This window comes from Stenella coeruleoalba (assembly GCF_951394435.1).
Source record: "Stenella coeruleoalba genome assembly, chromosome: 7".
NCBI classification, from domain to species: domain Eukaryota; kingdom Metazoa; phylum Chordata; class Mammalia; order Artiodactyla; family Delphinidae; genus Stenella; species Stenella coeruleoalba.
Window position 1 is genome coordinate 44,640,940 of NC_137153.1, and position 13,657 is coordinate 44,654,596.

A 13,657-nucleotide genomic window follows, 5' to 3' on the forward strand; every position below is an offset into this window, starting at 1 on the left:
TCAGAAATATTTTTTCAATGTTGAATGAAAGCTTCACAATTCATTATAAATGGTCAAATAAAAGATAATAGTATTTTGACATGATAATATGTCAGTTTACCTATCTTCACACTCTTTAAAATATTTCATAAAACTAAAAATTGGTTAGTAAGATATATTTTTACATAAAGCAAGAGAGCCAATATCAAAATTTTATGGGAACCCACTAGTGAGGATTGCGCTGTGCCCTTCTTCACAAGGACTTCTTCAAATATGTTGTCTGCCTGGAAGGTCAAACAAAACCAGTTTGAAAAAATCTTGATCTTATATATGCTTATAAAGAAGAAGAGATGGCAGTCCTCAGCAGTCATGGCAAGAGCAATTTACTTAGGAGAGAGAGATAAGTGACAGGTAGAGAAAATTTCTGGAGACCTTGAGATGAAAGTGAAATGCTTTTTTATATAACCAAAGGTCAGATCCTTAGTACTTTTAAGAAGCCCTCCTCGATGATCTCTTTTTATTTCTTGGTGTCAAAGTGGAATTAGATAAGTCTTGAATTTTCTCAGTTTTAATGGAATCAGGACCTCAAGTTCATGATGCAAAAAGACCAAGAAATATGAAACTGTGAATAGTTAGGCTCTAGGCCAATAATAAGTTAAATATCTTTGTCTTTATTTTTATTACCTCTTTTCAATATAAGAAGATTTCTATAGTTTTTGAAGGTATTTGGCCAGTTATTATAAAATTATTACAGCATGTTTTTTCATCCTAAACTATATAATTGACTGTTATGTGTCACTGTCTACCATTATGGATGTTTTGTTTTAGTAGAATGCAGTAGTCGTTCAAGGAATCTCAAAAACAATTATGCACTGTGATACATATTATGAAAGCTTAATATAGGATACTGTGAACAACAGAGGGGGAACAGTCGTGTTATTGGTTTTAGGGAAATTATTTTTAAGGAAACGGACCTCAGCAAAAGAGGGCAATGTAGTGGCAGTGTAGGCAAGAGGGCAAGAGGAAACGAAAATGTTTTAGGGGCTGGCTTGGCACACATTTGTAGGCCATGTGAAGGATATTTTTTTGATAGGAAATCATGCAGGATTTCACGCAGTGTACTGACTTTTGACCATGTTTTAAGAGCATCTTTATGCATTTAAAAAATGGAGACCAACAGGGTAACAGTCTCCTTCAAAGTTCAGGAAATTTATAAGGGAAAATGATGCTTGAAGCAAAATGCATGTTAATTACCTCTAATTAAAAAAAAGTTTTGATATCTGAATATGGCCAACTCTGCCTATTAGATTCAAACCTCTATAAGGAATAGTCCAAAAATGTAGAACTAAATGTGGAAAATCATCCCAGGAGAAAACGTTAAGGCAAGTGGAGAATATAGCAGGAGATCTGCAGGAGTGACAGTCCTGAGATATTAATTATCCAGATAAAACAGACATTCTTGAGAGTTCTAATTTGTGTTCATATGATATTGTCACTTGTAGTATATTCTTTCTTTGGAATTTCCATATCATATATTGCAATCACATAAAGTTTCTGTGCTTTGTCGCTATATTCCCCTTCTATTATACAGATAATGATATGAATGTCCAGAGATGAATGCCATGTTTATAATGAACTTGGTAAGTTCTCATTTATCTTCCACCTATTGCTCTTGTTTTCTTTTTCCCACAAATTTTCTGTTCTATTACCAGGTTCATTGTCAGTTATAGGGGCCATAGACCAGCCACAGTTTTTCTAACAGTACTGTAACAGTTACAAATAGATGCTTGCAAGATTATGAAATGGCACTGAGTAGGTAGTTTACAGTTTTAAGACTATATGTTCTTAAGAAGTCAGAAAATAATCATTGCCTTTAAATATTGCACATCAAACAATATCTGTACTAACAGCCGTTTATTGGCCAACTGACATATGCCAAACTGTGGCTTATATGATTTTTTTTTTAATCTTTGTGACATAGTAATCTCATTTATCCACAAGGAAATAGAAGTCAGAGAGCTTATTTTACTTGTCAAAGTAAACTAGTTACAAAGTCTAGATTCTAATCTGGGTTTGTCTGCTTTCATTGTGCTGTTCATCCTACCTTTAATGTACATTTTGGATTTCATAATTCTTTTGTTCCACTTTATTTTCTATCAGGCTTATGTCTTTAACTCTTGCCTTTTCTCACTCCCTATTCAGTCTCATCAATGACTCCATTTCTGTCCTTGTCTCTGATCATAGGTATGAATAGTTCTTCACTCAAAAGCTGCACTGGGCATGGTTTTCATTGTAAATTACAAAACTGTAGCTTTAATTCCTTGCACATCTCTAGCTAGACTTGGTCATAAAACTACGTATGCCATTAAATAAATGTATCCCAAAATGAGTTTCATAGAACACTAGTTGAATGAAGTGTTCCTTGAAAATGGAATGCGAAAATCAAGTAAATTGAGAGAATTCTGTTGCTTTTATGCCTTTCCTCATGCTAGATTACTCCCAATAAACATTAGCATATGAAATTGTCATAGACATTGTACAGTAAAACAATATTTATTTCAAAAGAAATCTTTGACCATAGAAAAACATTGTCCACTTTGAAAAAAAAAAAAAAAAAACTACAAAAACTGTTTCCTAGACTTCTCTCTCTCTCTCCTTACTGGCAATCCTTTGAATGAAAACGCTCAGGATTTACCAAGCTAAATTGCTACATGGGTTAGAGGAGTTTAGAAATAGTTATTAAAAATCATATACACATATGTCTGTTTTTATGTCTATGATTATACTTATTTTACATACATTGCTTTGACTTATAAAGTTCCTATGTAACCTTGGGAAATTAAACATTTAACATTCCTTAAATTTCTGTGCACTTACATCCTATACACCCAATACCAAAATTTTAGATGTCACATATGATCTCCAAGTCACATTTCATTTATCTTATGTGCCAAAAAGTGAAAGACATAATGATATTTATTTAGCCTTTTATAAGATATCCTAATCACATGTGTTTTCTAAAAGTGTATAAAATTGAGCATCATTTTGAAATATATATGATACACTTAGGTTGCTATATATATGAAAAATTATAAAAGAAGGAAAAGACAGTTACATCTCTCAAACATATTTGATTTTTGTTAATCATTGACACAAGAGTAAATCTGTCCTAGGAGCATTATCAGAATAATTATTACCTTTCTATACTTTTCTTTTGACAATAGGAAAAAGATGACTCAGAAATCAATGAACAGCTAGACTAGCAATCTAGGTGTTGATTGAGTCGGAAACTATTTACCTCCTTGCATAATTCTACTACCCAAACAATTATTGCCGAAATATATGCAAACGCAAATCCAAGATCCCATAGAAATATTGATTTCCATGAAAAAAAGAATATGTGCAGCAGTGCATGACCAACTAGATGTACTGTTTCTGGGCAATTGATAGGTAATGATCATTCTCTATGGGGAGCTATGTGAAGCATTCATGTAAATTTTATTGAATTTGTGACCAGTCACCCATAAAAGATAATTATATATGTCTGAGTATGAGGTGACCTGATCGTCCTATCAAACATGGTTTTAGAACAAACCTTAACTACTGTGGAGTTTACTATACAGACATATGAATAAAAATAACACTGGAGGTCTTTCTTACAGTGTTTGGGAGAGAAATATAAATAATTGAATTTAAGAAGAGAATTAAATTTACCCAGTCTACAGAATGGTTCAAGACAAGATGTGCTTATAGACAGTTATGTTGGTTAAGTCGTTTTTTGAATTAATTGTCCAAGAGAAACATGCTGATTCTAAGGGAAGAAGTTACCTTGCTGGGTTAGAGTGGTCCTATAACTGCTCTCAGCCAAATGTATTTAACCTAGTAGAAATGTCAACAAGGATCTGGACTAGAGAAACATGGAAAGTAGAGAGTGTCTAAGGTACCACGCCACCTCTTAGCATTTTTTATAATAAAAAATCTGTATTTTCTTAATTTGTACTGAATGTTCTGTTGTTAATCGTATACCATCCATAGATAAGAACAATGTGGTCAGTGATTGATTTGAGCTGGGGTGCCTAATTTCTGGGCCCATCTCCACATATTTTGATTCAATACATATTCATAATTAATATATAGTCATATAAATTTTTATAGATAACTTAAATATATGAATTTCGCATATATACATATATGTATATAATTTCCTTGTACGGTATTGATAGTCTGATGTGGTACGTACTGGGTGATCACTTCAAATAACAGAAAATTTGTCTAATATAAATGTATGTTTTTAACTCTCTATTGTTTGATCACTCTTTATAACAAAACTAAAACTGATCTTACATTATTTTTTAAACTTAAGTCAGTACCTGTCTAATTTTGTCACTACATAAATAGCCGTTCTATTTACTGATAACCCATACCATCATCCATACAGTATTTTTACCTCTTTTTTGGTATATTCATTTTAGAAAAACTGTTTTACTACATTCACACAAAATACCATGTGGTGCTGGGCATTTACCTTAATAAAACTCTTAGTCTAATAGGAGACATGAAAATATTCATAAATATTTACTTCATAGTAAGATAAATGACATGAAAAAGTAATGCACATAGCACTATGGGAGCAAAATAGATGGATATCTAAATAAGGCTAGGTAAACTTTTCTAGAAAGAAAACATTAAGTTGTATCATTTTTTTCTCTTTTCTTTTTTTATATTACATACCCAAGATATATTTATTTTATAAATGGAAATTTGTACCTCTTGACCACCTTCACAGTTTCACCCACTCCCCTCTAGCAACCACCAATCTGTTTCTGTATCATTTTTCTTTGTTTTGTTTGTTCATTTATTTTTTTTAAGATTCCATGTATAAATGATATCATATGGTATTTGTTTTTGTCTAACTTATCTCACTTTGCATAAAATACCCTCAGAGCCCATCCATATTATTGCCAATGGCAAGGTTTAATTCTTTTGTATAGCTGAGTAATATTCCATTGTGTGTGTGTGTGTGTGTGTGTGTGTGTGTGTGTATCAGATCTTCTTTATCCATTCATCAATCAATGGATATTTAGGTCATTTTCATATCTTGGCTATTGTAAATAATGCTGCAGTGAATATAGGGGTACATATATCTTTTGGAATTAGAGTTTTAATATTTTTGGATAAATACCCAGAAGTGGAATAGCTGGATCATGTGGTCATTCTAGTTTTTAATTTTCTGAGGAACCTCAATACTGCTCTCCATAGTGTGTGCAACAATTCACATTCCCACCAACAATGCACAAGAGTTCTTTTCTCCACATCTTTTTGATAATAGCCTTTCTAACAGATGTGAGATGGTATCTCATGTGGCTTTGATTTGCATTTCCCTGATGATTGGTGATGTGGATCATCTTTTCATGTGCTTGTTGGACATCTGTAAGTCTTCTTTGGAAAAATGTCTATTCAATTCTCTGCCCATTTTTAAACTAAAAAAAGTTTTGTTATTATGTTATATGAGTTATTTACATATTTTTTATATTAACCCCTTAATGGATATATGATTTCAAAATCTTCTCTCATTCAGTAGGTTGACTTTCATTTTATTGATGGTTTCCTTCCTAGGGAAGAAGATTTTTAGTTTGATGTAGTCCTACTTGTTTTTTTTTTTTTTTTGCTTTTGTTGCTCTTGCCTTTGGAGTCATATCCAAAAAGTCACCAAGACTGATATCAAGGATTTAACTCCTATGTTTTCTTCTTGGAGTTTTGTGGTTTCAAGTCTTACATTCAAGCATTTAATCCATTTTGAGTTAATTTTTGTGCATGGTGTAAGGTAGTAGTCTAATTTCATTCTTTTGCATGTGGCTGTCCAGTTTTCCCAACACAATGTATTGAAGAGACTATCTTTTCTCCATTGTATGTTCTTGCCTCCTTTGTTGTAAACCAATTGGCCATATATGTGTGGGTTTATTTTGGGGCTCTCTATTTTTTTTCATTGTTTTATGCATCTGTTTTTATACCAATACCATACTGTTTTGATTACTATCACTTTGTAATACAGTTTGAAATCAGGGAGCATGATGCCTCCAGCTTTGTTCTTCTTTCTCAATATTGCTTTAGCTATTCGGGGTCTTTTTTGATTCCATACAAATTTTAGGATTATTGGTTCTATTTCTGTGAAAAATGCCATTGGAATTTTGATAGGGATTGAATCAAATCTGTAGATTGCTTTGGGTAAATATTTTAACAATACAAATTCTTTCAGTTCATGAGTATAGAATATATGTATTTTTGTCTTCTTAAATTACTTTCATCACTTATACTTTTCAGTGTCCTCATCTGTCACTTTCTTGGTTAAATGTATTCCTAGGTATTGTATTATTTTTGATGTACTAGTAAATGGAATTTATTCTTAATTTGTCTTTTTCATAGTTTGCTGTTAGTGTATAAAAACATGATATATTTTGTTTGATTTTGTACCCTGCAACTTTATTGAATTTGTTTATTAGTACTACAGTTTTGGTGCAGTCTTCAGAATTTTCCCTGTATAAAATCATGTCATCCACAGCTAGTGACAGTTTTATTTTTTTTCTTTCCAATTTGGATGCCTTTTATTGCTTTTTCCTGCCTAATTGCTCTGGTTAAGACTCCCAAACTTTGTAAAATAAAAATAGCTTGAGTTGTACCTTGAAGAATATATGCGGGATTTCCCTGCTGGCGCAGTGCTTGAGAGTCCGCCTGCCGATGCAGGGGACACGGGTTTGTGCCCCGGTCTGGGAAGATCCCACATGCCGCAGAGCGGCTGGGCCCGTGAGCCATGGTCGCTGAGCCTGTGCTTCCAGAGCCTGTGCTCCGCAACGGGAGAGGCCACAACAGTGAGAGGCCCGCGTACCGCCAAAAAAAAAAAAAAGAAAAAATATATGGGAAGTAGCTTTATGTGGAAGTCAAACTAGTGAAAAAGTCACAGGCAACATATAGCTTGTGGAAGAAAGGAAACCTCAAACAGAATGACATGCTTGAGAACTACAGTGCTACAGCACTACAGCACTCTGGAGTGTGGTGTGGAGAATGTGGAGAGAAAGATAGCTGTAACCTGGTAACACTATGAAAGTTGCAGGTTGAAATCTTAGAAGTAAAAATACTAGAAAGCATTTGTTTAGCTTCATTTCAGCCAAATGTTTTTCAAAATTTCCATTTTAACTGAAATTGTTAGTCCCAGCTAATACACAGGATAGTCTGCAAGCCTTAACCAGGTCTGTGTGCCCACAGTGTTTCCTCTACAACACCTTCCACCTATACCTCCATTTTTATGATCAAATACATACAGGGCAGAGATGCCCAAAATAGGTTGCATTGGCTCATTTCACTCTATAGTGCTCACTGGTTTTTCTGCAGATTTTTTCTGTAATGAACATTGGGCTGAATATCAGGAGATCATATCTCTAATTCCAGCCATTCAATCACCTGCCTGGGAGACCTTGAGCCAAAGTCTTCCTTGTGACATTATAAATATGAACAGGTGGTTATTAAAGTCGTTTCTTTGCATTACAGTGCTATATTAAAATAGCACGCTGAATCTAATATGTAGAATAATAAAAGCCAAACACCTCTGGTCAAAGCAACATTGTGGGAGATGAGCTTTGGTCATCCCCTGCTGTCTCTAGAAAGGACCTCAGATACCATTGTTTCACCTCTGTTTGTAATAAGGGGAATTCACATAACCAAGGTTATAAAAATAATTTTAATATGTATCCTTCTCCACTTGAGAGGCTCCACATATGGAAGGACTCACCACTCAGGATATCTGGTGGGGGAGCATTCATTCCTACGATGTTTGGATGGTTTTTCTAAAAATCTCTTTGTGAAGCTTTTTCCTGTCATTCCCCCGACTGCAATATTGATATCCAGGCCCAACACAAATGGCACTTCCTATGGACAAGTCCCCATGGTTTCTTCTACTTGAAACAGATCAAGTCCCCATGGTTTCTTCTACTTGAAACAGATCATTTCCAACTTTGTTGATTAACAACATTGTTATCCAAGTGAATGAAAATTTCTTATTTTTCACATCTTTATCAACATTATCTATTCTAAGAGTATCATGAGTTGATCTTATGTGTGGAATATTATTTCATTATACTTTTCCTTTCACATATGACTACAAAAAATGAAAAAAAATATTTATTGACTACACAGACTTTCTCTTTATAAGTACTATTCATGTTGGGTTGATTCCTCAATACTTTATCAGGGTATTCTCTTTTAAATATATACTTTGGAGACTCAGTATTTCTTATTCATTTACATTATGGCATTATTTTTTGTTTATAATTGTGTCTATATTCTCTTTTAAGAAGGCAAGTTAGCAATTTTAATATCATTATTTTCTTGTAATGTCTCCTAAATGTTATGTTTGCCTTTCTTATTTTGGTTTTGAGTAGTCTATCATTTACCATCTGTTTTAACTATAAATTTTATCATATATCAAATTATTATATATTATAATGTTTATATGTTTTTGTTATATTCATCTGTCTGTTAGCTTATCTAAGTGCAGTATTGCACTGTGTTTATTACTAAAGTTTTATTATAAATCTTGATATCTGATAAAGAATGCTCCCCATCCCTTTTGGGTTTCATAAAAAACCCTTACTATATTTTAATTGAAATTGCTTTGAATACCTAGATTAATTTTTGAAACAATTATTATCTTCTAGATACTGTATTTTGCCACCCATGAACATGTAACGTCTACTTATTCATTAGCCTTCTTTATATGTTTGCTTTGTTTGGTTTTTATTTTGTTTAATTATTTTTTAACAGATAATTCCAAATCTTTTATTTTGTTTTTGTTTTCTTTTGTTTTAATTTTTATTGGAGTATAGTTGATTTACAATGTTGTGTTAGTTTCAGGTGTACAGTAAAGTGATGCCGTTATACATATACATATATTCACTCTTTTTTAAAAGAGTCTTTTCCCATATAGGTCATTACAGAGTATTGAGTAGAGTCCTCTGTGCCATACAGTCGGTCCTTACTAGTTATCTATTTTATATGTAGTAGTGTGTATATGTCAATCCCAATCTTGCAGTTTATGCCACCCCCCTTTTCCCCCTGGTAACCATAAGTTTGTTTTCTACATCTGTGACTGTATTTCTGTTCTGTAAATAAGTTCATTTGTACTATTTTTTCTAGATTTCACATATAAACTATATCATATATTTGTCTTTCTCTGTCTGACTTACTTCAGTCAATATGACAACATATAGGTCCATCCATTTGTTGCAAATGGCATTATTTCATTCTTTTTTATGGCTGAGTAATATTCCATTGTATATATGTACCACATCTTCTTTAACCACTCCTCTGTCAATGAACATTTAGGTTGTTTCCATGTCTTGGCTATTGTAAATAGTGCTGCAATGAACATTGAGGTGCATGTATCTTTTCGAATTATGGTTTTCTCTGGTTATATGCCCAGGAGTGGGATTGCTGGATCATATGGTAGCTCTATATTTTGTTTTTTAAGGAACCTTCATACTGTTCTCCATAGTGGTTGTACCGATTTACATTCCCACCAACAGTGCAGGAGGGTGCCCTTTGCTTCACACTCTCTCCAGCATTTATTCTTTGTAGATTTTTCGATGATGGCCATCCTGATTGGTGTGAGGTGATACTCCATTGTAGCTTTGATTTGCATTTCTCTAATAATTAGTGATGTTGAGCATATTTTCATGTGCTTTGTGGCCAGCTGTATGTCTTCTTTGGAAAAATGTCTATTTAGATCTTCTGCCCATATTTTGATTGGGTTATTTGTTTTTTTGATATTGAGCTTCATGAGCTGTTTGTATATTTTTGAGATTAATCCCTTGTCGGTTACTTTGTTTGCAAATATTTACTCTCATTCTGTGGGTTGTCTTTTCATTTTGTTTATCTTTTCCTTTGCTATGCAAAATCTTTTAAGTTTAATTAGGTTCCATTTGTTTATTTTTGTTTTTATTTTCATTACTCTAGGAGGTCGATCAAAAAAAAATATTGCTGCGATTTACGTCAGCAAGCATCCTGCCTATCTGGCCTTACATTTAGGTCTTTAATCCATTTTTTTTTAACATCCTTATTGGATTATAATTGCTTTAGAGTGGTGTGTATTTTTTGTTTTTTTAATAATGCTTTGTAACTTTTTCCAGAAGGCCTAGAGGCATTATTTTTTAAAAATTATTTCTAAATACCTTAGAGTTATTGTTGCTATTGGAAAAAGGCCCTTTATTTTTTTCTAGGATAAGAAAGTGTTTCCACTAAATTATAAAATTATGTATTTGATCTGCGTTTATATTTTAATGTTAATAGACTTTTCAATACTGATCCATAATTAATGTATTTTGTTTTGCATTATTGTTTGTTTTTGATGAGAAAAATAAGACATGATAATTTCACCACCCCAGAAGATTCCTTTGTACTATCAGTAAACTGCAGAGGTAACTACTATAATAACCATTCTGACTTTTATTATTAAATATTGGTTTTGCTGTGTTTGAAACTCAAATAAAAGTATGAATACTCTGTGTATTCTTTTCTGTTTTCCTCTTGTTCAACATGATACTTTTGGGATTCATCCATATTATAACATATATTAAAAGACTGATCTTTTATTTATTGCTGTGTAGGAGAATGTCATTATAAATATATTATAAATTGTCTATCACTTGATCCTATTGGGTTCCTTCCAATTTCTTCTGTATGAATAAGCTTGCTATAAATGTTTGGCAAATATCTTTTGCTGGAGTTTTGCACTAATTTTTCATGGGAGTGGTATGGGTTTAGGGGATATATATGTTAGTTTTAGAAAGTACTGCTAATCATATTTTTTTCAAAATTGATCTAATTAAGAATCCCATCAACAATGTATGCAGCTTCTTTGTCTGACTTAACTTCACTTAGTATGATAATCTCTTGGTCCATCCATGTTGCTGCAAATGGCATTATTTTGTTCTTTTTCATGGCTGAGTAATATTCCATTGCATATCTGTACAACATCTTCATAATCCATTTATCTGTCGATGGACATTTAGGTTGCTTCCACGTCTTGGCTATTGTAAATAGTGCTGCAATGAACATTGGGGTGCATGTAACTTTTCTAATTATGGTTTTCTCCAGATATATGCCCAGGAGTGATCACTCACGTGTGGAATCTAATTTTAAAAAATGATACAAATGAACTTATTTACAAAACAGAAACCGAAAGATATCAAAAACAAACTTATGGTTACCAAAGGGGAAACATGGGTGGGGAGGGGTAAATCAGAAGTTTGGGATTAACATACACACACTACTATACATAAGATAGATAACCAACAAGGGCACAGGGAACTCTACTCAATATTCTGTGATAACCTATATGAGAAAAGAATCTGAAAAAGAGTGAATATATGTATATGTATAACTGAATCGACTTTGCTCTGTACCTGAAACTAACACAGCATTGTGAATCAACTACACTCCAATAAAATTAAAGAAAAAAAAAAACAATGTATGAAGTTTCTAGTGGCACACTACTTTCTCGTCAGTACATCATATTATCTTAATTTTAGTCATTCTGATGGGTGTGTTCTATAATCTCATTATAGATTTAATTTTCCCTTCCCTGATGATTAATGATGTTGAATATCTTTGTATATGCTTATTGATTGTTTAGATACACTCATTAGTAAAGTGCTTTTATAAAACCTCACCCCATTTTAAAATTTTGTTCTTTGGCCTTTTTATTGATTTCTAGCATTCTTCATATATTCTGTATACAAATCATTTTCAGATGTATGTACCCGGAGTATCTTCTCCCTTTCTGTGAATCACCTACTTAAGTATGATTTCTTTTGATGAGCAGAAGTTCTGTATATCATTAAGGTTACTAAATGAATTATTTTCCTTTATGATTAGTATTTATGTTTATTAATATTAAAAACAAATTTTTATTTGTGTTTGTTTATTAATATTAAATAAACATAAACATAAACATATGTTTATTAATAATAAAAACAAATTTTCCTACTCCAGGGTCATGAAGATGTTCCCCTCAATGTTTTTATTTTTTCCTAGAATATTGATTATTTTTGTTTTAATATTAATCTGGTGAACCTGATAAAATCTATAATCAACCTCAAGTTAATATCTCTATATGGTATAAGGTAGGATTAGGGTTCATTTATTTTTTACCATATGCATATCCAATTGCTCCAGCATGATTCGTAGGAAAAAATCAAAAGCTTTTCATAATAAATTTTGGTTGCAATTTTTTCATAAATCAAATGTCTTTAAACACATGGGGCTCTTCTAGACTCTAAATTATGTTCCATTGCCCTATACTATGGATGGATAGTATTATTGCTGTAGTGTTATAGTTACCTTGCCATTGTAGGTCATATACACAGTTTGTGTGTTTGTGTGTGTTGGGGGCTTGTGTCATTGGTATTTAAACTTTCTTTTTGTCTGATATGCTCATTTTAAAGTATTAAATTTATCCCTCAAAATGATATTTTTATTTTTATCCCATAATTTTTTTACACCATAATTTCATTATTTTCATCTTAACATATTTTCTAAGGTTCATTGTAACTTTACCTTGTCCTATAAATTATTTAGTAGTTTGTTATTTTATTAACAAATACTATTATTAATAAGTTATAATTGAGTGTTAATTTACTTCTATAATGGTTAGAGAATATATAGTCTATTATTTCCTAACTGAAATTTAGTTAATATTGCTTTATGAACCAGGAAGTACTTTATTTTGTTAAGTATGTTGTAATTATATGAAAAGAATGTGTGTTTTATAGTTACGTTTGTGGCATTCTATATACATCAAGTAAATCAATATGCTTAACAATGTTGTTAAAATCTTTTAATTTCTTACTTTTTTCCCCAAACCGAGGCATGTTAAAAATCTCTAGTCATGAATTTTATTTTGTGTTTTTCTCTCTGTTAATTTTACTTTACATAATTTAAAGCTATGTTGTGTGCTTCCAAATTTAGGAGAGTCAAATTAATCTGTTGACTATTTCATTATTGTAAAATGTTCTGCCTTTCATTCAAACACTGCTTGCTGTAAAGTCTCCCTTACCTGACATTAATAGAGACACTCCAGTTTCTTTTTAATATATATTTTTTATCATCATTGTACTTCCTTTGTCATTTTTGGATTTGTATTTAAAATGTGTTTTGGAGGACCACTCAAATTTTGGCCATATTTTAAAATTTACTTGATTCAATATTAACATAGGCACACTACCTTCCCTTGGGTTAGTTTTTGCATTTTTTTTCACTTATTTTACATTCAAGCAAGCTTTTTAAAGTTGTTTCTCATAAAAAAAAAAGCATATTGTTATGTTTCCTTCCGTCTTCCTTTCTCTCTGTCCTATCTTTGTCTTTTAATTAGAACATTTAGTCCATTCATATTTAATGTTATTATTGATATAGTTGGGTTTAAGTCTACCATCTTGCTTTGTTTTCTGTTTGTCACATCTGTTCTTCATTCCCTGATTTCTTCTTTCCCGTATTCTTTTGTATTAATCAAGTTCTTGTTTTAGTGTTCTATTTGTCCATCTCTTAGCATTTTGGTAACATGTTTTTCTACCACTCTTCAATAATTTTCTTACTTTTTTGAAATTTGTTAAATTATTGTTGACTTATCTTA

The 13,657-nt window shown here is 32.0% G+C and overlaps 1 protein-coding gene across 30 annotated transcripts in view; it reads left to right on the forward strand.

Moving 5' to 3' along the window:
• Positions 1 to 13,657, forward strand: part of LOC307189655 (uncharacterized protein) — a 2,229,222-nt gene that overhangs the window by 938,925 nt on the left and 1,276,640 nt on the right. The window contains exon 7 of one of the 30 annotated variants that reach the window (XR_013829283.1): positions 1,571 to 1,619. The exons of the other annotated variants lie outside the window; for them this stretch is intronic. The gene's annotated coding sequence lies outside the window, so the exon portion shown is untranslated. The remainder of the gene's footprint in view (positions 1 to 1,570; positions 1,620 to 13,657) is intronic. 30 annotated transcript variants of the gene reach the window in all.